This window comes from Oreochromis aureus, linkage group 5 (assembly GCF_013358895.1).
Source record: "Oreochromis aureus strain Israel breed Guangdong linkage group 5, ZZ_aureus, whole genome shotgun sequence".
NCBI classification, from domain to species: domain Eukaryota; kingdom Metazoa; phylum Chordata; class Actinopteri; order Cichliformes; family Cichlidae; genus Oreochromis; species Oreochromis aureus.
The window spans coordinates 27,282,168-27,304,217 of NC_052946.1; positions in this window are offsets into that span (position 1 = coordinate 27,282,168).

Here is a 22,050-nt window from a genome sequence, read left to right on the forward strand (position 1 = left end):
TCCGAGACATCAGACGGTCATTTACTGCAAAGGATTTTCATTAAATTTCCATTTTTCATCAATTTTCTGATTAATTTTGAGCATCTGAACATCAGATTATTGTCCTGGGAAAATGAAAATGTAATTATTAAATGATTTATGCAGTATTTCAATAAACGCCTAAATTAAAGCCAAAAGTCTCCAATTCACATCTTGATTTGAAATCCAGTGGCAGTGTGAAATAAATAAATGAAAATACAAACATTGTCTCACTGACCAAATACTTGTAATGAATTTTATTTCTTCTACCATCTCTGCATTTGCTGAAATTGGTAATAAATTTAAATTCAGGACTGTTTGAGTGGCAGTTTTCTTTCTTATCTTGTCTTTCAAAAATGAAAAGTAAAGTATCACTAAAGATAAAAAGGGAAATATGATTGTAGCAAATCTTAATTTTTCACAACATGGTACTAATTTATAAAGAAATCTCTGTATATCTATGTTTTTTTGTTCTTACACAACTTTTAACCTGATTTACTTCAATTAAAGTTGGTTTGTTGTTTGGGACCCAAATAAGGGCAGTGTCCAGTTTGAGACTAGTTTCATTTCTGGCATCTTTTAACTTCACAGGTTGTCTAGTTATTAGGCAAAAGAGAGATTTCTGACTTCATAGTCAACATCACAAGTCTCTGTGACCTTGTGATGTAACCAGGTCATAGAACATAAAACTCAACTTGCTGGTGCTGGAAGATAAATTCAGGCCCAAACTTTGTGGGCACTAAATGGATCTACAGAATTGCTTGGCTCTTGGCTTTACTTCCTTGTGGACCAAAGTTTTGGAGAATCAGATGAACAACCAAAACAGCAATGCTACTTAATTTAAAGAAAAAAAAAAAAAGGTTAATTTTGACAGTCATCATAGCCAGTGCAACCTGTAAAAAGTAGAATAAAGTACCTAAATAAAATTATTATTTTATTATATATATATATATATATATATATACAGTTAAGCCCATAATTATTCATACCCCTGCCGAATTTTGACTTAAAGTTACTTTTGTTCAACTAGCAAGTTCTTTTTTGAGCAGAAATGACACAGGTGTCTCCCCAAAGATAATAAGACGATGTACAAGAGGCATCATTGTGGAAAAAAATATTTCTCAGGTTTTATTTATATTTTAGCAAAAGTATCATGTCCAGAATTATTCATACCCTTCTCAATAATTATTAGAAAAAAGCCTTTATTGGCTATTACAGCAATCAAACGCTTCCTATAATTGCAGACCAGCTTTTGCATGTCTCCACAGGCATTTTGCCCATTCATCTTTAGCAATGAGCTCCAAATCTTTCAGGTTGGAGGGTCTTCTTGCCATCACCCTGATCTTTAGCTCCCTCCACAGATTCTCAATAGGATTCAAGTCAGGACTCTGGCTAGGCCACTGCAAAACGTTAATGTTGTTGTCTGCTAACCATTTCTTCACCACGTTTGCTGTATGTTTTGGGTCATTGTCGTGCTAAAATGTCCACTGGTTCCCAAGGCCAAGTTTTTCTGCAGACTGCCTGATGTTGTTGTTGAGAATCTTCATGTATTGCTCTTTTTTCATGGTGCTGTTTACTGTGATTAGGTTCCCTGGTCCATTGGCTAAAAAACACCCCAAAGCATTAGGTTCCCACCACCATGTTTGACAGTGGGGATGGTGTTCTTTGGGTTGAAGGCTTCTCCATTTTTATGCCAAATGAAGGCAACATCATTGTGACCAAATAATTCAATTTTTGTTTCATCTGACCATAACACTGAAGACCAGAAACCTTCTTCTTTGTCCAGATGAGCATTTGCAAAGGCCAAATGAGCTTTTGCATGCCTTAGAAGTGCCTGGAGAAGTGGCGTTTTCCTTGGTCTGCATCCGTGGAACCCAACAGTGTCCGTTGGACTGTCTGCCTTGAGACATTGCCACCAGCAGAGCCCAGATTCACCAGAATGGCCTTGGTGGTGATCCTTGGATTCTTTTCACCTCTCTCACTATTCTCCTGGCCAGCACAGGTTTCACTTTTGGCTTCCGACAACGTCCTCTGAGATTTTCCACAGTGCGGAACATCTTGTATTTTTAATAATACTTTGCACTGTAGCCACTGGAACTTGAAAACATTTGGATATGGCCTTGTAGCCCATTCCTCACTTGTGAGCAGCCACAATGCACAGCTGCAGGTCCTCACTGAGTTCCTTTGTCTTAGCCATGAATGTCCACAGACCACCTGCAGAGAGCTGCTGTTTTTCACCTGTTGAGTTGAGTAAAACAGCTATTTCCAATTAATCAGGGTAATTAGGATGCTTTAGAACAGCTTTGACTATTTGGAATGGATGGAACTTTGGATTTTCCCAGAGACTGTGACAGTTTGTGAAGGGTATGAATAATTCTGGACATGATACTTTTGCTCAAATGTAAATAAAAGCTGAGAAATATTTTTTTCCACAATGATGCGTCTTGTACATCATCTTATTGTCTTTTGTGAGACGCCTGTGTCATTTCAGTCAAAAACTAACTTGCTAGTTGAATAAAAGTAACTTTAAGTCAAAATTTGCCAGGGTATGAATAATTATGGGCTTAACTGTATATATATATATATATATATATATATATATATATATATATATATATATATATATATATATATATTTTTTTTTTTTTTTTTTTTTTTTTTAAATACAGGCTATTCATACCACAAAATAATTCTAATAAACAATATAAAATTAGAACAGTAAGACAGACTAAAAGATTTTTTAAAAAAGACAAAAAAAGTGTTATTTTTAAAAAGGAGCCCATTCAGTGCAAATTAATGTTAAGTCAGTAACTTCTATATTCTAAGTGAATTTCATCCAACAAATGAGGAACCCCATATTAAAACAACGGTAACACTTTATAATAAGTGTATCCGTCCGACTTGAAAAGACTGGCATAGTGATCAGTAAACATCACTGATCTCAAATCTTATGAGTTACTATAAAGGACATTACACACGGAGAGGCTACATATACAGGGAGTGCAGAATTATTAGGCAAATGAGTATTTTGTCCACATCATCCTCTTCATGCATGTTGTCTTACTCCAAGCTGTATAGGCTCGAAAGCCTACTACCAATTAAGCATATTAGGTGATGTGCATCTCTGTAATGAGAAGGGTGTGGTCTAATGACATCAACACCCTATATCAGGTGTGCATAATTATTAGGCAACTTCCTTTCCTTTGGCAAAATGGGTCAAAAGAAGGACTTGACAGGCTCAGAAAAGTCAAAAATAGTGAGATATCTTGCAGAGGGATGCAGCAGTCTTAAAATTGCAAAGCTTCTGAAGCGTGATCATCGAACAATCAAGCGTTTCATTCAAAATAGCCAACAGGGTCGCAAGAAGCGTGTGGAAAACCAAGGCGCAAAATAACTGCCCATGAACTGAGAAAAGTCAAGCGTGCAGCTGCCAAGATGCCACTTGCCACCAGTTTGGCCATATTTCAGAGCTGCAACATCACTGGAGTGCCCAAAAGCACAAGGTGTGCAATACTCAGAGACATGGCCAAGGTAAGAAAGGCTGAAAGGCGACCACCACTGAACAAGACACACAAGCTGAAACGTCAAGACTGGGCCAAGAAATATCTCAAGACTGATTTTTCTAAGGTTTTATGGACTGATGAAATGAGAGTGAGTCTTGATGGGCCAGATGGATGGGCCCGTGGCTGGATTGGTAAAGGGCAGAGAGCTCCAGTCCGACTCAGGCGCCAGCAAGGTGGAGGTGGAGTACTGGTTTGGGCTGGTATCATCAAAGATGAGCTTGTGGAGCCTTTTCGGGTTGAGGATGGAGTCAAGCTCAACTCCCAGTCCTACTGCCAGTTTCTGGAAGACACCTTCTTCAAGCGGTGGTACAGGAAGAAGTCTGCATCCTTCAAGAAAAACATGATTTTCATGCAGGACAATGCTCCATCACACGCGTCCAAGTACTCCACAGCGTGGCTGGCAAGAAAGGGTATAAAAGAAGAAAAACTAATGACATGGCCTCCTTGTTCACCTGATCTGAACCCCATTGAGAACCTGTGGTCCATCATCAAATGTGAGATTTACAAGGAGGGAAAACAGTACACCTCTCTGAACAGTGTCTGGGAGGCTGTGGTTGCTGCTGCACGCAATGTTGATGGTGAACAGATCAAAACACTGACAGAATCCATGGATGGCAGGCTTTTGAGTGTCCTTGCAAAGAAAGGTGGCTATATTGGTCGCTGATTTGTTTTGTTTTGTTTTGAATGTCAGAAATGTATATTTGTGACTGTGGAGATGTTATATTGGTTTCACTGGTAAAATAAATAATTGAAATGGGTATATATTTGTTTTTGTTAAGTTGCCTAATAATTATGCACAGTAATAGTCACCTGCACACACAGATATCCCCTAAAATAGCTAAAACTAAAAACTACTTCCAAAAACATTCAGCTTTGATATTAATGAGTTTTTTGGGTTCATTGAGAACATGGTTGTTGTTCAATAATAAAATTATTCCTCAAAAATACAACTTGCCTAATAATTCTGCACTCCCTGTAAAGCAGCTGTGTGCGCACACAACAAGGCTTCAAAGACACATATGGCACATACCACATTATTGTTGAGATTAAAAAAACAGAACAAAAAAAACTGACCCCTGCATGCACACATTTTGGAAACTGGGAAAACTTTGCAACACAGATGGTTTCGCCTTGAACTGAAGCCAGATTTTAATCTCCTCAGATTCAATTTCACTCAGACCAGCAGTGTTGGGCCACCCTTTGTGCTTGTAGGACACTAATTATTCTCCTACCTTTCTTTTAAAGAATAAAGACCAAATCAAACTTCACCAGTTCACATCTGTCTCTCATTTTTAACAAATTATTAAACCACTTTGCTGGTGCATTAACACATTCCCAAACAGTGAGAGGTCAGGGTTTGTCTATGTGATGCTCACATTTGATACCACAATTGGTTGTGGAGCGCCAAGGTGTATGTCAAACATCAAGAATAACGCCAGGATAGATCAGGTGGGTTCATTGCAGCCTCATTAATGGAAGGGTTAATCGCTATGTTTATCTCAAATAGTGATTGTAATTATCTAATACACCTCCACATAGTTGCTCATATGAATTTGCTTGATTTTTTGGTAGACGGTGGTGGTTATTGTTTTATAGATATTCAGTTTAAATTTTTGAAAGTTACATATGTGGCTATACTTAAGACACACCAAGAATACCTGTGTAATCAAAAGTTATTTCACATTGATCTGCCAAAATGTTTCATTTCATCATCCAGTTTAAAGGTAAACCTGTCAGGTTAAAATAATTAGTTCAAATCACAATATTTGTGTTATTCTGTGCTAAATCATCAGATAATCAATTTTCTGCAGCATTAATTTCCAGTCTAATTTGCAAAAATGTTGCATAGTACTGTTAATTTTTTAAAATATTATTTTCTATCACAACTGTATCATCATTTGTCATTGGACTAGGCTGCACTCACACTGAATATTTTGTGTGAAAGAAGAATCATGTGATGCATGAAACGCCCATTTTTATTTGTGTGTGCACAGAGCCTGAAGCAGAGAGCTCAACGTAACAGGGAAAATTAATTGTGATTGAGATACCTGTTTTGTTTAACGGGGCTTTTAGGTTTTGTCAGGTCAGCTAATGCCAAGAAGACTTGGCCTCAACTTCCATTCTGGTCTTTCTATTCCTGTGTTGGAATGTCCTCCAATTGTATATAAACTGTGTCTCTTTCTCCTTCCTTCTGATTGTGTATGTATACCAAACGATGCATTGGTTTAATAAAGTCATGAACCTATACCTGGTCCTATGAGTCATGCTTTTGAGATTTCATTCAGTGTTTTTGCTGTCTTTTCCTACCATGAAAGAAACCCCTACTCTGACCTTGGCTACTCACCTAAATTCCTAAACTACAGTGAATAACCTGTGTTCCAAATTTACGCTCAATGTGGACTTAAAATCAGCCCAACGGACCCTCAATTGCAATTAAACATGGTCCACAGGATTATGCTAAACCTCCCTGTAGCTGAATGCCTAAGCCTAACCATGTCTAGTTAATCTTGATGGACAATACTCTAACCAGCTGATTCAAATGCCCAAACCAAGTCATCTCTAGTTCAAAGCAATTGTTAAAATCATAAGTAAAAAGATTATTCCCAAATTACTTACAAATTACTATTAGTCTAAAACAAAATATTCCACTTTTATTCACAGAAGAGTAAAACATTTAACTCAGAAGATAATTTAGTGGGTATCGTGAGAATTCACAATGCAGGAACTCCAGCAACACTTGAGGGAAGATGAACAACTTTAATAATTGACCAACGCGTTTCGGCTTGTGGCCTTCATCAGGGTCATATCGTGAGAATTCAGTCAGTCAGCCAGTTCGATGCCTTTGACTTCTTAGTTTAACCACCTGGTCGATGGACACAGACACTCCATGAATCGAATCTTTTAGGAAATAATTTTCTTTCTACCAACAGCTCGTGCAGCTGCCATCTCAGATTTCACATTCTCCACAGGAACAACATTCAGATCAATATTTAACAGATTGTTCAGTTTTGGAAATGCGATTGATGGAGTGTTAGGGTAGAAAAAAGTGATCCCACTATGTGATTTATATTAGGAAATGTGCATGCACCTGCATGCACACTGTTCTATGTCATTTATATCTATCAACTTTTGGTAAGGATCCCATAGAGGAGGCCTCAGGTTTTGCTGGGCTGCTCTCCAAAAATCGCAGTGAAGGGTTTAAAGTTTAGTTAAAAGATGGCTGGCTCGCTGATCGGAATCAGTCTCAGAAAGACAGTCTGATTTCTGGTCACTTGGGGGGCCACAAATTTATAAACTGACTTGCCAAAAACAGTTATTGTCTTCCACAGGCATGTTATGGGATAGAGTTCAGCTAAATTAAAAAAAAATAATAATAAAAACTTCAGATGAGGACACGGCACTGAACACAAGTGTCACAGCAGCTGGAAGTGAATAAAAGGGACATGGCCTCTTATAAATAAAATAATCAAATAAAAATGATATAAAATAAACTAATCACAAGCTAAACAGGCAACAAAGCAACAAACTGTGAACAGAGCATCCACTGATCCTGAGACCCTCTGATGTGTGCTTAGGCTGTAAGACCATATTTTAAAAAACCTCTTCAGTAACTAAAAAAGTTTGATCAATGTGATATGTCCACATAATTATACAGAAAATGTAAACACTGATCTTGGTTCTCCATTTCAAATAGCTAGGATCAAAATATGACAACATTAGATTTTTTTGACACTATAGAAGATTAATCTGGTATCAAAATTGAGGTAAAAACCTACATGAGACCTTATGAAATTACTCTTTTGACCAGACACGTATCCCTCAAGCCTGTTGAAAGTTTACCAGCATATTTTTTCATGATCTCTGCATCTCCTGTGCAGTTTTGGTTCTATGTCTCTTTATGCGTTAGTGCTCATTGAAGATTCTGAAGGTATGGCCACCAGCTGGAACTGTGACCTCACTATGCACCAGTATCATCATTTCACATCTCCTTCAATACCAAAAGGCTGGTTCTTCCTAGCCAAAATTGCATGCTTCTTTCGGCTGTCTCATTGGAAATCTCCGTGTGTGTTTGTCCCCTTCCACTGTTTGGATCACTCCTCCATCTCTCCCATTAATACAAGATTAAGTCCGGGATCCTCAGATCTTTATCAGTCAGTGATCTCCCCTGTGAGAAAAGCTGACTCAGCTTAGGAAGTTCAGTTTACACATCTGCCTGCTCACTCCTCACGGGATCAATCAGCTGAAGGACAATTCCTTTGATGTCTCACTTGTCTGGTATAAAATCAGTTAGGAATAAATCCTAATCTGTTCACTGCTGACCTTATGAGCTGTACCTCACGTTCCCTTTTTCTGACTCTTTTGTAACCAAACTCTGTGTTAATAAATCTGTTAAACTTCTCTTGTTGGCTCTTTCTGTCTTATTGTTAAAATGTGATGGGAATAAAAACAGGATATAATATGGCCTGGCATTGCTATACTGTTTCTTTTCATTTGATTTATTCTCACCATCCTTCATGTGAAAAGTACCTAATTGCAAAATGACTTCATATTTTTGGAAATCCACACCCCACTCTAGGACTCTCTTTCTCTCTGACATGCTCCCAAATAATAATAAACACACACACACACACACACACACACACACACACATATGCTCACAAAGGTAGTTCAGTTACTGTAGCAAGGTATAATGTCTAGATGTTAAACTTACTTTACATCCTGGGCCACGTATAGCCCACTTTGATCTGTCAATACATATTTCATTCCTGGTTATATAAGAAAAAGAAGTGCAATCTCAACAGTACAGTCCCAGTTTTTTTTTCTACATGATAAACAACAATGCTGTTGTCAGCACTACTCTTTGGGCTTTGCCAAAAATAAAATTAAGTAATGAAAGTTAAAACCGTTTAGACAAAAGACAGTTAATAGTCCAAAATCTATCCCCTCCTTCACATTCTCTAAAACCGTCCAGTGGGCCTGGTTTGCGTCTTTGCTGGGCCAATTCTGGCCCTCGTGCCTTACGCTTGACATCCCTGGTCTAGCTAGAAATAGTAGTAGTAGTTATTGAAAGACTGTAAACACTGTTGACTGCCTTAGAAAAGAAATATAACCGTCACACAAAGTTCCAACTGTACTTTCTGTCAAAAATGTCTTGTCAAACAAATAAAGACAAAAACTAACTTGTGTAAATAATAATAAAATGAGTTTAGCGTTCATGCAAGCAAGAACATTAAAGTAGACCTCCCACTATCCAAAGTGTTTATATTTCATTTCTCAGATGTTAGGATTTAAGTGAAAATCCACAGGGGAGGTTAAAGCTGGAAAACTAAAAGAACTACTAAAGGCCGCATGCAGAGTTTTATTCTGAAGAGGAATTATTCACGAGAGTGAAAGAGCACAGAAGCCTGCCAAAAATGTCATAACAAACTGCATCACTATTAAATAAGGATTAAAAAAGCTTTTACTTATAGTTAATGAAGAAAAAAAATTATGATTACAGCAAATGATGTTGTTTATAGTTGGTCAATTATCTGAAACCTGTGGATAGACACCACACATTTGTTTCTATGTTGGTTGTTTAAATTAAAATTGAAAAAGTCCCCTGAGAGAGAGAGAGAGAGAGAGAGAAACCATTAAAACCATTAAAAGTTACTATTTTCTTCAAAAAGTAACAAGAATAATCCACTCCTTGAATTTTAGTCCTTGAATCCTTGTTCTTTTCAAGTTTAGATGACATGTATGCACGCTAAAAGCTTTCAAGTGGGCCAGACCAGTAGAACTATTGCGTAACAAGCTATTAAAAGCACCTCTGTTTTCTTAGAGCAAGTAAGTACATTTTTTAATTGTTCACATTTTCATCACTTCAAAAAACAGATGATGAACTTAATTTTGGCTTTTCTTTGTGAAGACTCGTAAATCTATGAAGAAAGAGAAGAAGCGTGGCTTTACCCTGGACCTCACTTCAGTGCAGTTTGGCAGGCCAAAGAGTAATGTCTTTTTAAGTAAAAACTCTGTAACTCGGACAGTGATTAAACCATCAGACTAAGACAATGCTTCTTAGTCCAAAAATGCCATGCCAAGTCCAAAAATTATGGCCATCTTTTCTAAAATTGTTACACTGTACATGAGTTTTCCAATCTTATTTTCGATATTTTAGACATTATTTGAATCTAATTCCATTTTTGAAGTGAATCTTATTTATATTCAGACTGCACACAAAAGATGCATTCAGCTTCCAGCTCTGAAAAGTGAAGTAAGACCAAAAGTGTTTGTAATGGCCAGCAGGGGGGGGATTTTCAAAAACACATCCAGTTGTATAGTAACAAATGGCAAAGCGGCCCTTGGCTCCCTCGCTCTCTGACCTCAGGAAACACTTTCTGATCAATTAAAGGCCTAAATTGTTAGTTTACGGTTTCAGTTAATTAAATATGATATTCATTTTGTAAACTACACACCCCATTAGTGTCAAAAAGGAGGATACAGCAGAGTGTGCTTTAATTAGCCCATCCTTCAACTTCTTAGTCATGTCTGTTTTTTTAAAAGGCCGAGACGGAAACAACAAAAATGCTCATCTTGAGGCTTTAACGGTCCTCACTAATTGGTGATGTCATTTTGGCTACGTCAGTGTTTTGACACAGAGCTTATGGTTTCCTCATCGTATAAACTTTAGACTAATTAAATGCAGCTATGTAGGTAGTTTACCATTTCTTTGCTTTGCAGCATGTTGTGCTGGAGCCTCTCAAAATTGCAATCATTGCAAAGTGGTAAAGGTTGAACATTAAAAGTTTGAATTTCGCATGGTTCTCATATATTCAAATTTAAAGAGCTAAATAAAACAGTCATTGGATCAGGAATAACAACAGGCGGTTCTTCTGTTGAGTTTACTGACATATACGATACTCCTGAGTGACAATGAGAAGGAACATGTAGCCACTGAACTATCTGAAATGTAGTTGTGACTAAAGAAAGAAACTATAAACTTTTACAGCTATCTAGCAAGGCTTTACGGTTTGGATGGTTGATACTAAATGTGTATGGGACAGGTATAACGTTTTTCACTCGTGGGACCGAACATCTGGGAGATCATAAAGTTGTCACATCTTTTGATATTCTTCTTTTTTCCATTGCCAGTTTTACTGTTGGAATTTTCCTTCAAAAGCATCTCACATCTCTCACATTCTCCTGTTCACTGGTATACTGAGACTTTTGGATCTTTATTATTCACTTTAAATCAGCTTTTAAAATACACGCTGGAACCGCAGATTTTTGCAGCGCTTTCCTCTCCATGGGTCCATTTATTTAGCAGCTGAGCACATATGGATAAGCTGCAGTGGGTCAGTGGGGATCTTTCTTTTGCTTTCTTTAATATTTATATTTGTGTGTTAAGGTTGATACAGTTCATTACAATACTGCGTGCATTCTTCAGTCTTTGTATGGCATGCCAGGGTCATATTTACAGACAGAGACATCTAAAAGAAAAGTGGTTTATGCTTGCTTAGAGACCAAAACAGGATTAATATTTCATTTTTAACTTATTTATAACCATTGCAGCTGTTTGGCTCTACGTTACAGCACTTCTTTGTTGGCACGTCAAACTCAAACCAGTACCTTCTCAAGCATTTCAAACGAAAGAACTGCCAGCAGCAGATACTCACTGAAAGCCACGAGAGACTGAATGTGGTAGGAACCAGGCACTCTTTCCTGTGGCTTTGAGACATTTTAATTGCTGTTTATAGATTAATTTTGAAGAGCTGTAGCACAACAAAGAAATTCAGCAACAGATGGTTTTGACCAAGCTGTCTGATAGGTTAGATAAGTCATGCCAGTGCTCACATAAAGCATACCATTTTGCTTTACTGGTTGTAGCGTCGTAAGTTTTCTTTATGGCGCTGTCTGCATAGTTGCTCTGCGTCCAGTAGGATGGTTTGACTGAAGTCAATATAAGTGTGTGTGTGTTCAGCGAGCTGCAGGACTGCATCAGTCATTCAGTCTGAACTCAAACTAGATGAAGATCACTGTCTGTTGTGAGGTTGTTTTGGACTCTATCTTTAGTTTTTATCAGCTATCCTGTTTCTTTTATCAAAACACCAAACTAATAATAAAAGTTTGATTACTTAGCTGTAAGACTTAGCAATTGCACTTTGTTACCTCTGCTGCTCAGGTTCACCTTGGAATACTCAAATACAAACATGTCATAATTAACGCAGTTCAGTGAGTCTATTCTTCTAGCTGTCTTCTTAAAAAATAAATAAATGAACTAATAATGTGCATTTGTGTGTGTTTACTCAGCCTGAACAATCATATGGACTGTTTGATCCTTCTCTCTCCTGCGCAAGCATTCCTAAAATAAACCCAGTGTACTTTTCACCAGGAGCAGATGTGGCGTGGTGTTATGGGCTTTTGTGACAACCAAACAGTGTGAATTATGAATGCATTATGAAACTGCACAAAAAATGTATAAATAACATGTTGGTTTATTGTGTAAAACACACATCAAAGTGAACCCCAGTTTGTTTGCACAGTCACTGGATGGCGTCTGATTGACAGCGAGGAGGTTAATAAGGGGGAAAAGGGAAGACTTTCTACTGTGGAGAAAACCACAATTTCCTCTTATTAGTGTGAGAGACCCACAAAACTAAAGAAAGGACCCAAAAAAACAAAAACAAACAGTTACTACATGACAGTCCTTAAGTGTCCTCTGGCTTCTGCTGGATTATGGGTTTCACTTCTTAGATGACTATTTTGTACAGACGTGAATATAGGTGGACTCAGTGGCGATCCTAGCCTGTTTGGCGCCCTGGGCGAACACTCCCCCCCCCCCCACACACACACACACACACACTCTCACACTCACACATAAAACATATTAAGGATTGTACAATAACATAAAACTGTTGTCGGAACCATACTGAATTTCGCCAGAGAAACACACACAGACACATGACGAGAGAGAGAGTATGCATTGTATGCAAACGGCTACCAAACAGCCATCATAATTCGTCATACAATGAGAACAGGACAAATCAACAATTGACAATGACTAATTAATATTAAAATCTGTAACATAATGTATTGTTTGGAGTTTAGTCTGTTACTGTTACTATTTTTACCATTTCTTCTTGGAGCAACTGTAACCCACATTATTTCCTTAGGGATTAATAAAGTATTCTGATTCTGATTGTTTCAGGATGACCTGCCATTATCCAATGACACATCTGTTTACCTGTATCATTTACTCGTTTCTCCTCCTCTTCTTTTCTATTTTTTCTAAACTGAGCACCTGATGGCTTTGAACTTTTCTTGTCCATCTTCCATTGGTTTTAATTTTGCACTCCAGTATGAACACCCATCCTTCAACCCGAGGATCACCACAACATATCCTAATAGACCTACACCTTAGCTCACAGATTCACTTTGTCTAAAGTGTATTTCTGGGATTTTGCACAACCCAGGATTCAAATCATGAATACATAATGGGCTTGGATTTACAACATTATGAATGATGGAAGCAGCCGCCCCCCTCCCCTTTCGACGGGTTGTGTGTGAGACTTTAAATCATCAAACTGTAAATTATAAATTTTAAATTGTTATTGATCCCTTTACCCCGAGTCCTAAAGTGTATATTTATTTTCTTACTCTTCTTATATTTATTGTTTGTTTACTTGCACTGCTGTAACTGCAGCCTCGTCGTCTCGTCTCTCTATATACTGGACTGTATGTAGCGGAGATGACAATAAAGTTTACTTTGACTTCAGCAGCGAGCAGGGGCACCGAGGGCTCTCGCGCTCACTTTTCGTGTATAGAAATTATAAGTCTGTATCATAATGTCTGGTGTTTTCGTGTTTGTTGGTTTGTTTTTATTTTGTTTTATTTTGCGAGTTGGTCGTAAGTTGGTTATTAGATGCTGCTCCAGCCGGTCAGAGTATCCCCCACCGCCCCGCCCTCTCCTCCCTGTGCCGCAAACAGCAGGCGCACCTCGCAAACGGAGGGCGCCCTTACTCCCAGCAAATGGGCGATAGAAAACCGATCGGTGCCTGTGCCATTCCCAATATGCGCTGGCTGATGTCGGGACAGCATGAGTACGAGCAATTTTTTTTTTTTTTTTTTTTCGCTGATGCCCGTGATGCCGCCCCCCACCACGTTGCCGCCCCGGGCAACCGCCCGTGTCACCCGTATCAAAAACCGCTACTGGGTGGACTTTTACTTTTACTTCTCCTTTGGTTCATTTTGAGCAGAAAATGTCTGAAAACCATTGACTAGGAGGCTAGAGTTCAATTCTAGTGGTTTAGGCACCAAAGGGAAGTGTTGTGAAAAGATAATCAATTTCGTTTAAAAATAAGCCCCTTAGCAATATTGAAGACATAATACAGTTATCTAGCTCGCTAGAGTTCCCTATTTAAAGCAAGCACATGTGTGCCCAGTCACAATCCATGAACAACGAAAGGGTTCATTCACGCTAAATCTCTTTGTTATTGAAATGTATGCAAATTTCACAAAGCAACATTAATCTTTTCATGGATGAATTATGACAACCTCAATCTGGATTTATTTCTTAAGTATTTTTATTCATCTTTAGGCATGATAAACAATTTTGGAACTTCAGTTTTTTTTAAACATGTACTTTTCAAAGAGTTTTATACATGTCCACTTAGTCAGTCCACTGGCTGACCTCTGGGTGCAAGTATACCATCAACACTGACACAAATACAAGAAAACAGCCTTTGACCACTATGCGCAAAAGGGTTAAATATCATCCAGTGCATGTAAAATTTGCTAGAACTTTTCAAAGTTAGCATTCTGAAACACTGCAGCTTTCCTCTGCCTACATTTACACTTCATAACACTTCATCAAATTCAAAGGTAAACCAAAAAAGAAATGTGGTGAAACTACTACTACAAGTAAAAAACAGTAAAAAATAAATAAATCAGCAGCACTAAGTCCTGTCGCCCTTAAGTATATTTTCACCAGTTTAGCAGGAGTGGGGCCGGTGGAGGTTTGCCCGGTAGAAGTAGATGTGGTGGCGGCAGCGGTCATGTCAGTGGGGGGGATCTGGGGTTTTCTCGTGCGTGCTAGGTGCTTGCTCAGATTTGAAGTTTAATTTTTCTCTGTAGAAAGAAGTTTTCTTCCCACGCAGAGTGTACAGCGGACGCTAATGTTTTTGTCACTTTCAACATAATCTAACTCAAAGTAATGTCAGTACTTCCAAGCTTTAAACACTTCATGGTCGTACTCTGTCCTGCACTCCATATTATCCATTGCTGATCTACGCACGTCTGTTGCTACCACGGACATCGCACACTCGTACGTCATTGTCATAAGACACAAACAAAATCATGGTGTAGTAACTAGAGATGGACCAATTCGATATTATGTATCGGTATCTGTCCAATACTGACATAAATTACTGGATCGGATATCGGAGAGAAATAAAAAAAAATGTAATCCGATCCAATTCATTACAAATATCAAAAAAGCACATCACAAAACTTGTGACATGGCATAACTCAGCTCATAACCGTAGCATGTCGCAGCAGAGCGGCTGCCTGTATTTGTAGCCTCCCTAGCAATCCGGCATTTCATCTCCAAGGAAGTTATCCCAGAGAGAAGTAAAGCAAGTGTGTAAGTTCACCTCTGAATATTTGTAAAGCATTCCCACGTTAAGCTTAATAACCGATCTACGGAGCAACTGCCTCTTCTCTCTCTCTCCCTCTCCTGCTGCTACTTCAATCATGAAACTGATTAATGATCAGCTGATCGGCTTTGAGTCCGTCTCTCTTGTTTGTTTATTGACCACTTCGCGCCAGAAAGAGGAAAACAGCGGCTGAACAACAGCAGCATGTTTAACCTTGATAAGCTGTTGTTAGAATTTATTTAATATTGCTTTCTACACCGGGATCCTTTTCTACGCAGCTGACGGCTGGTAACTGTGCAGGGGCGGATCTAGCAAAATTTAGCCAGGAGGGCCGATAGGGCATGAACAGGGAAAAGGGGGCACAAAGACATACTTTTCTTTCTTATTCTCATTTAAAATGTCTAGCTTTTAATAAATAATTATCCGAATCTTACACCCAAAGTTTTAATCTGATGTAAAATGTATAGAAGTCCATTACTGTATATAGTAACTATCAAGTCTAATATATACCCTAGTAAGCTATAGTACTTTTTCCTTTGGGAAGATACCATCTGTGCAGTCTGCAATTCTGTTGAAGAAAGATGTTGAATCTATTTAATTATTCTTGAAAAATAATTTATTTCTGTGCATTTTTTTTCACACTGCATCAAATTAAAGTTGATTACATCGATTAAGCATCATGAGGTGGAGGGTGGGGGGTGGTTCCCTTTTTTTTTCTTTGTTTTTTTTGCTGGGAGTTTTAGAACCCTATTAGTTAGGTTGCTTACTCTTTAAAATACCAGAGTAGGAAGGATGGAGCAGGTTTAAGTTTATTAGATTGATCAGTATTGCTGAACTATGAAATATTTTGGGTGCAGTGTATTTTTTGCATACAGGTTTAACAGAATAGCTTTAGTGTTGTTGTTTTTTTTTTGTTTAACTTGAGTATGAACTTATACAAAAAGCAGCAAGATATGAAAAAAACTGTTTTATTGATTAAAAAACACACTATATCGGATTCATATCGGTATCGGCAGATATCCAAATTTATGATATCGGTATCGGACTTAAAAAAAGTGGTATCATGCCATCTCTAGTAGTAACGCAGTAACACAGCGTGCTTATGGGAAAGTAACAGTAATCTAATTACTTTTTTGGAATGTAATCCCTTACTTTGTTCATTGATTGAAAAAAGCAATCAGATTACAGTAACACATTACTTTTAACGCATTACTGCCCATCTCTGGTCATAACTGGTTCTAACAGATAAAAAAGAGAGGTTTTTTATTAATATTGGCTTACACCTACTTCTGTAAACAACATTTTTATTGCAGTAACAAATAGCTCAGTACATTTAATAAAGCAAAGAGCACTGTGTTGTACCTAAGTCAACAACTGTTCCTTAGCCAAAGACCTATGCTAAAAAGACTGGGACTTGTTTTCACCAGTACAACATGTCACCAGACAGATTAGAACAGCTCATATTTCTTCAGTTTAATATTTCCTTCTTTAGAGCTCTCATGATCTAGCCATATCTTTTGTTTTCCTACCTTAAAATGGGCCTTATGTAAGCATGATCAGTCTTGTCTACAGCAAGGGGAAAGGGGTTGTGTTATTTTACAAAAATCTTTTTTTCCTGTTAATTCTGACCATTAATTCATGAATACGGTGTCATCTTCATGAACATGACATTCCTGGTGTTGTCTTTTAAGAACACAGATGCATCACTGAGAAACAGTTGAGGAGGTCATGGAAGTATGTGTGGACCTGTGTGAATCACTTCTTCATCCAGGAGTGTAACCTTAGATCATTCTCATCTGCTGGAAAAATAGTCTGCAGTTTGGCCTGGCCTCCTTACAGAGGAGCGATTACCACACGTACGACAGCAAGATCAGTGTTATCTATCTCTGTTTCTCTGATCAAACTATGCTTTCTCCCAAAATGCCAAGAAAACTGGAGAAATGACAAACATCATCAATACAATCATTAATATAGAGTAATGTGCAGTGCCATGAATGTGGAAGACGTCCAACCATCAAATGTTACTTATCTTTGGTTCTTGCTCAGTAATGTTTCTCATTTAATAAGAGCATAAAAATGGCTTGTTTCTCAGTGAATTGCTTCTGATGTGAAAATGTGAAACCCAAGTTTTCTACAACACTGGGAGGTTTCATATCTCTACAAGATTACTGCCTTAAAAACGAACAGTGCTGTGAGCCTGCAGGACGTCAAAAACATTATGTGTTTGTACCAGTCTCCTGGATATCCAGAACTTAATCTGAGGTGGAAAGGGAAACAGTCACATTATTTTCCCACTTGTGGAATACAGTTAAGATGTTATCATAAACTTCTGAAACTTAAAGACAGTATGGAAATGTCTTATACTAGTTTTTCTAGACACTTCATGGCAACCAATATGAGTACAAATAGATGGAAACTGTTGATGTACTTTGCATGTAGCTGTATGGAAACCAGTGCAATGACTGAGCATTTAAAGTACTGTAGAATGACAGCTTCAGCCTGAGACTTCAGAATTATAGGCAAGGATCTGCTCAACCATGTCATCTTATGGAGACCAACCTACTGCAGAGAACTGTGAACCTGTGCAGGTCTCACCTGGAAATATTTCCCCCAGGCCACATGGTGGTATGGGAGTGGTAGCAGGATGCCCTGATGTTGTTTATCAAAGCAGGCATAAAATGTCTGCCTGAGTGGTTTGCTGAAGGGGTGTACGAGTGTTTTTACTGTGGTAGTCTGTGACAGCTTGGAGTTCTTTCAACCGACTGTTAGTGTAGTTGTCAGAAAAGGAACACGGATCCTCTTTGCTGCCCTGATCAATGTCAAAAGAGTATAATGGCTTGTATTTTGGAAAGCTATGCAGCCTTCCCTGATCTTAAGGGATCATTTTTCAGATGGAAGTTATTAGCCAACTTCTAGTATTTCATCCCCATAATCCTATGATGATGCTCTGATGATCACCTTCTAAGCTGTTGGCAGTGGATTTCTCAAATGTGAGGAAACAAATGTGTTGACAACAGCAATGTATCTCAACTGTGAACACTGTTTCCTAACTCATTTTTTCAGATTTCCATTTCTTTATTATCTTAACCACCTTAATCTTGTTCAAAAGTTGAGAAACTGCTGTGAATCTGCATTGTGACTATTGGAAATTTAAAGGCTAAGTATTTGTTAATCTCCTACAAATTCAGTTCATATTCCTCTGCATTAGCACTTAAAGATACTTAATATTGGCCTTTGAAGATGCAGGAAGAGAGACGGATTGAATTCTGCATCGGGTTGTTGTCACTATTACCACAGAATAATGAGTTGCAATAGTCGCAAAGATTTTCACTGCTTCCTCTGAGAAATAATTAGTAACATTTTAAATAGATTTTTTTCAATAAATTGGCTTTATGACAAAGTCTGGTTGGAGGCCTAGACTGAAAAATAATGTTTTGACAGATGAAGCAGTTTGCTATGGTCTAATTATGAACAGTTTTCTTTCCTTCTGCATGCTTTCCATCTTTCTGGTAGAAGTTAATCTTGATTTCATCTGTCCAAAGACTTTTTTGCAGAATTGTCCAGGCTTTTTTAGATATTTTTCATTTTTTTTGGCCAAGTCAAGTGCAGCCTTCCTGTTCTCAAGTGTACCCAGGGGTGTACATATTGTTCTAAAGCCCTCCGTGATTCCATTCATGAAGTTATAATAATGATATCACTACCTCTTCGTGAGTCTTGTTGACTCTGTGAGATGTTATAAAGGTATTTTTCTTCATTAATCATTTAATTGTCTTTTGCGATCTTCCAGGCCTTTTGATGTTGCTGAGCTGACCAGTGCATTCCTTCTTTTTGAGAACCTGCCAGATTGTTGCTCCTAAAGTTTTTGCTATCTCTTTGATAGGTTTGCCTTAGTTTTTCAGCCTAATGAAGGCCTTCTCCACTTACATCAACATCTCTTTGGCCCAAAGTCCAAAAACTTATTTTCTCAAATCTTATATCCACCTAATCTGTCATGGAATAATGAGGCCACAGGGTTTACCTTGCCCTGAAACTGCTCATCAGTCAGTACTAAATTACTGTGCATAAACATGGCTTTAATTCTTAAACAGTACATTCAATGCTTGCTTTAAACTTCTTGAATTAAAGCTGAAAGTCTGCACTTTGCTTTGAGGTGATGGATGTTGTGATTTGGCACTACATCCTTGAAACTTAACTGAAAATCGACTTTTATATATATATTATAAAAATCCACCGTGATGATGTTTAGAGGCAAAATTACAAAAGTTGTGTCATTCCCCAAAGACATATGGACCTAATTGTATTCCCCAACCTCTCATCTAAGCACTGTTGTTATATCTTCTTAATTACTAAGCAGCCAGTGGATGTTTTCTTTTTTGCTTGTTAGCAATTACTGAAAAAGTCAGTTCTGGTATCCTTGAATATTTTATGTCCATTTGTTATCTTGCAATGGTGTATCAGAGCCACTCTTGGCAAGAAACAAAAAATTGCCATACTGAGGCAAAGTAGTAAATTCTTGAGAAACAAAGAAATCATAAATTCTCTGATATTAAAGTTACAAATTGGTGGGAGAAAAAATAGAAAAGAAATAGCAGACCCACTTAATTTCTCTTTACTAGGTTGACTCCACTTTATCATCCCACTGACACCTTTGAACAGGAAGTCCACGTAAAAACTTTCATGAGAAGCTGCAACAGTACACAGAAGGCCTTATTCTTGGTCAGTACCACATTCACAGGTATGTTGCTTTAAAATCCTAATGCTTGTGAAAAAATAGTGGTACTAAGATAAAATCATAAGTGCTTGCATATTGCATCTCGTTGCAAGGTATAATTTGGTAAATGCTCCCTTGCTGGCATAATTATGTCAAGTGGCGGTGTCTGTGATGTGATGAGGCTGATTCAGTCTTGCACAGTGAAGTGATGGTGTTCCTGAATGGGAAAAATAAAAACCTCTCCCACACACTTCTGAGAATTGTACCTCTCTCCCCTGGCTATGATTTTTTTCCCCTTGGTCCAAGAAAGGTCCTAAAATGCAATTGTAGATCACTCCACTTTCATTTTGATTATTTATTTGATACAGTTAACATTTGTCCTAGCTATGTAAACTATGTATGTAACTATTCAGAGAAACCCATTGAATTTACCACTCAATTAGGCTTAATAGCACACACATTTCCTAAACGAAAGCCTCTAATGTGCTATTTACGGTTGTTAGGTCTAATGCCTGACACATTTCCACCAACAAATACTGATGTTTCAGTTGATGGCAAAATAAAGTGTAAATGAAAACCATATTGGTGTGTGGAAGACAGGCTTCTGCTGGCTCTGGTGGTCAACTCAAACTATAACCACATGGAAATGCAGTGAAACCTCAACCGGTGCAAACTGTGAATATAAAGAAAAGAGCTTTCGTTTAAGGAAAAATAGTTAACATTTACTAAAAATATGACAAACAAGAGATTTAATGTTTCTAAATCCTGGATATAGATGAGCCCTATAACTGCACTTTATTTAAATGGATGGACCGGATGGACCCTTGGAGGAGAGGTGAATTGTCAAGAACCTCTAGAAAGTTCAGCTGCTTTCCTCAAAAAACAAGTTGATTCTGTTCTTTTGGATGTAGCGTTTTCAGTGGGAGAAAGAAATCTCTTGAGTGAGTGACAAAACATTAAGCTTGCATCAAGACATCAGCTGCTCTTATTCAAAACTCAGACAAACTTTTTACACATTTTAAAACTTTTCCATTCAGACATTAACAAAAAACCCTTTATTTAACAATTCTATTGAGTATTAAGGATTGCTTAATACAAAAATTGGAAGGTGAATCAGTGGCCTGTCCAGAAGAAGGGTAAAGAGTGCCATCAGGACCCCACTACCACTTTTAAACCTTTAGTTACTTATTATTTTTGCAGATTACCTGCATTAAATGAAACCAATAAATATGATTCTGAAAAGTGTCATTCCACATAATGGGGACATTTACTTTAGTACTTTTATTAAAATCTTTAAAATATTTTATTTAAATGTTTTTAATACAACATGTCCACTATTAAGCTACAGTTGGATTATTTTTTCTCTAGTAAACAATCTAAATGCTTTTTTCACCAGTTCTCCACACAAATTTCTGATTAAACATTTTTGTCTCCTGCTGTGTTCTTGGTCCCTTTAAGTCAACCCATTTTTAAAAAATCCTGGAAACACCCATGTTGTTCAGTTGGAAACTTGAAAAACAACTCATCAGATGGTGCAGGATGAAGATACAGCCACAGATTTTATGAGACTGTGTTACCTGAGATAATATGTACAGTGTGATATCTGTGTATAATTACATGTTACAATTGTATGTAAATGTTTCTTTTGTCTTAGTGGAAGAACCTGACTGCAAAAGTGAAGAGAAAATGCTTCTTTTAAAAGACTTAGTTAGTTTTTCTTCCGAGTAAGGCTGTTAAATTCAGTGCAGATAATGGGGATTTTTCCATGAGTGACTGTTACAGTGGATTTTCATCAGTAGGTTGAAAGTTGGCCCTCATATGATGACACCTTGGTGTAAGAGCACCTTTCCACACTGTAGAATACAAAACAGGTGTGGCTGTGTCTTCAGTCTGAAGAAGAAAGAGCAGCTTATCACAGCATGACAGTTACTTTTAAAAATGAAATATGGTCTGAAATTCTCACTCTAGCCATTTCTCTCTGTAGTTGTTTTCTCACATGGCTGATGCAGAGCTGCTTTAGACACCGCCCATGTGAACATTTTTAACTCACCTCAGGCTTACAAGGTGACGACATGTCGTGCAAACCTAAACATTTGGGTAACTTATCAAGCGTTGTGTCTCAATT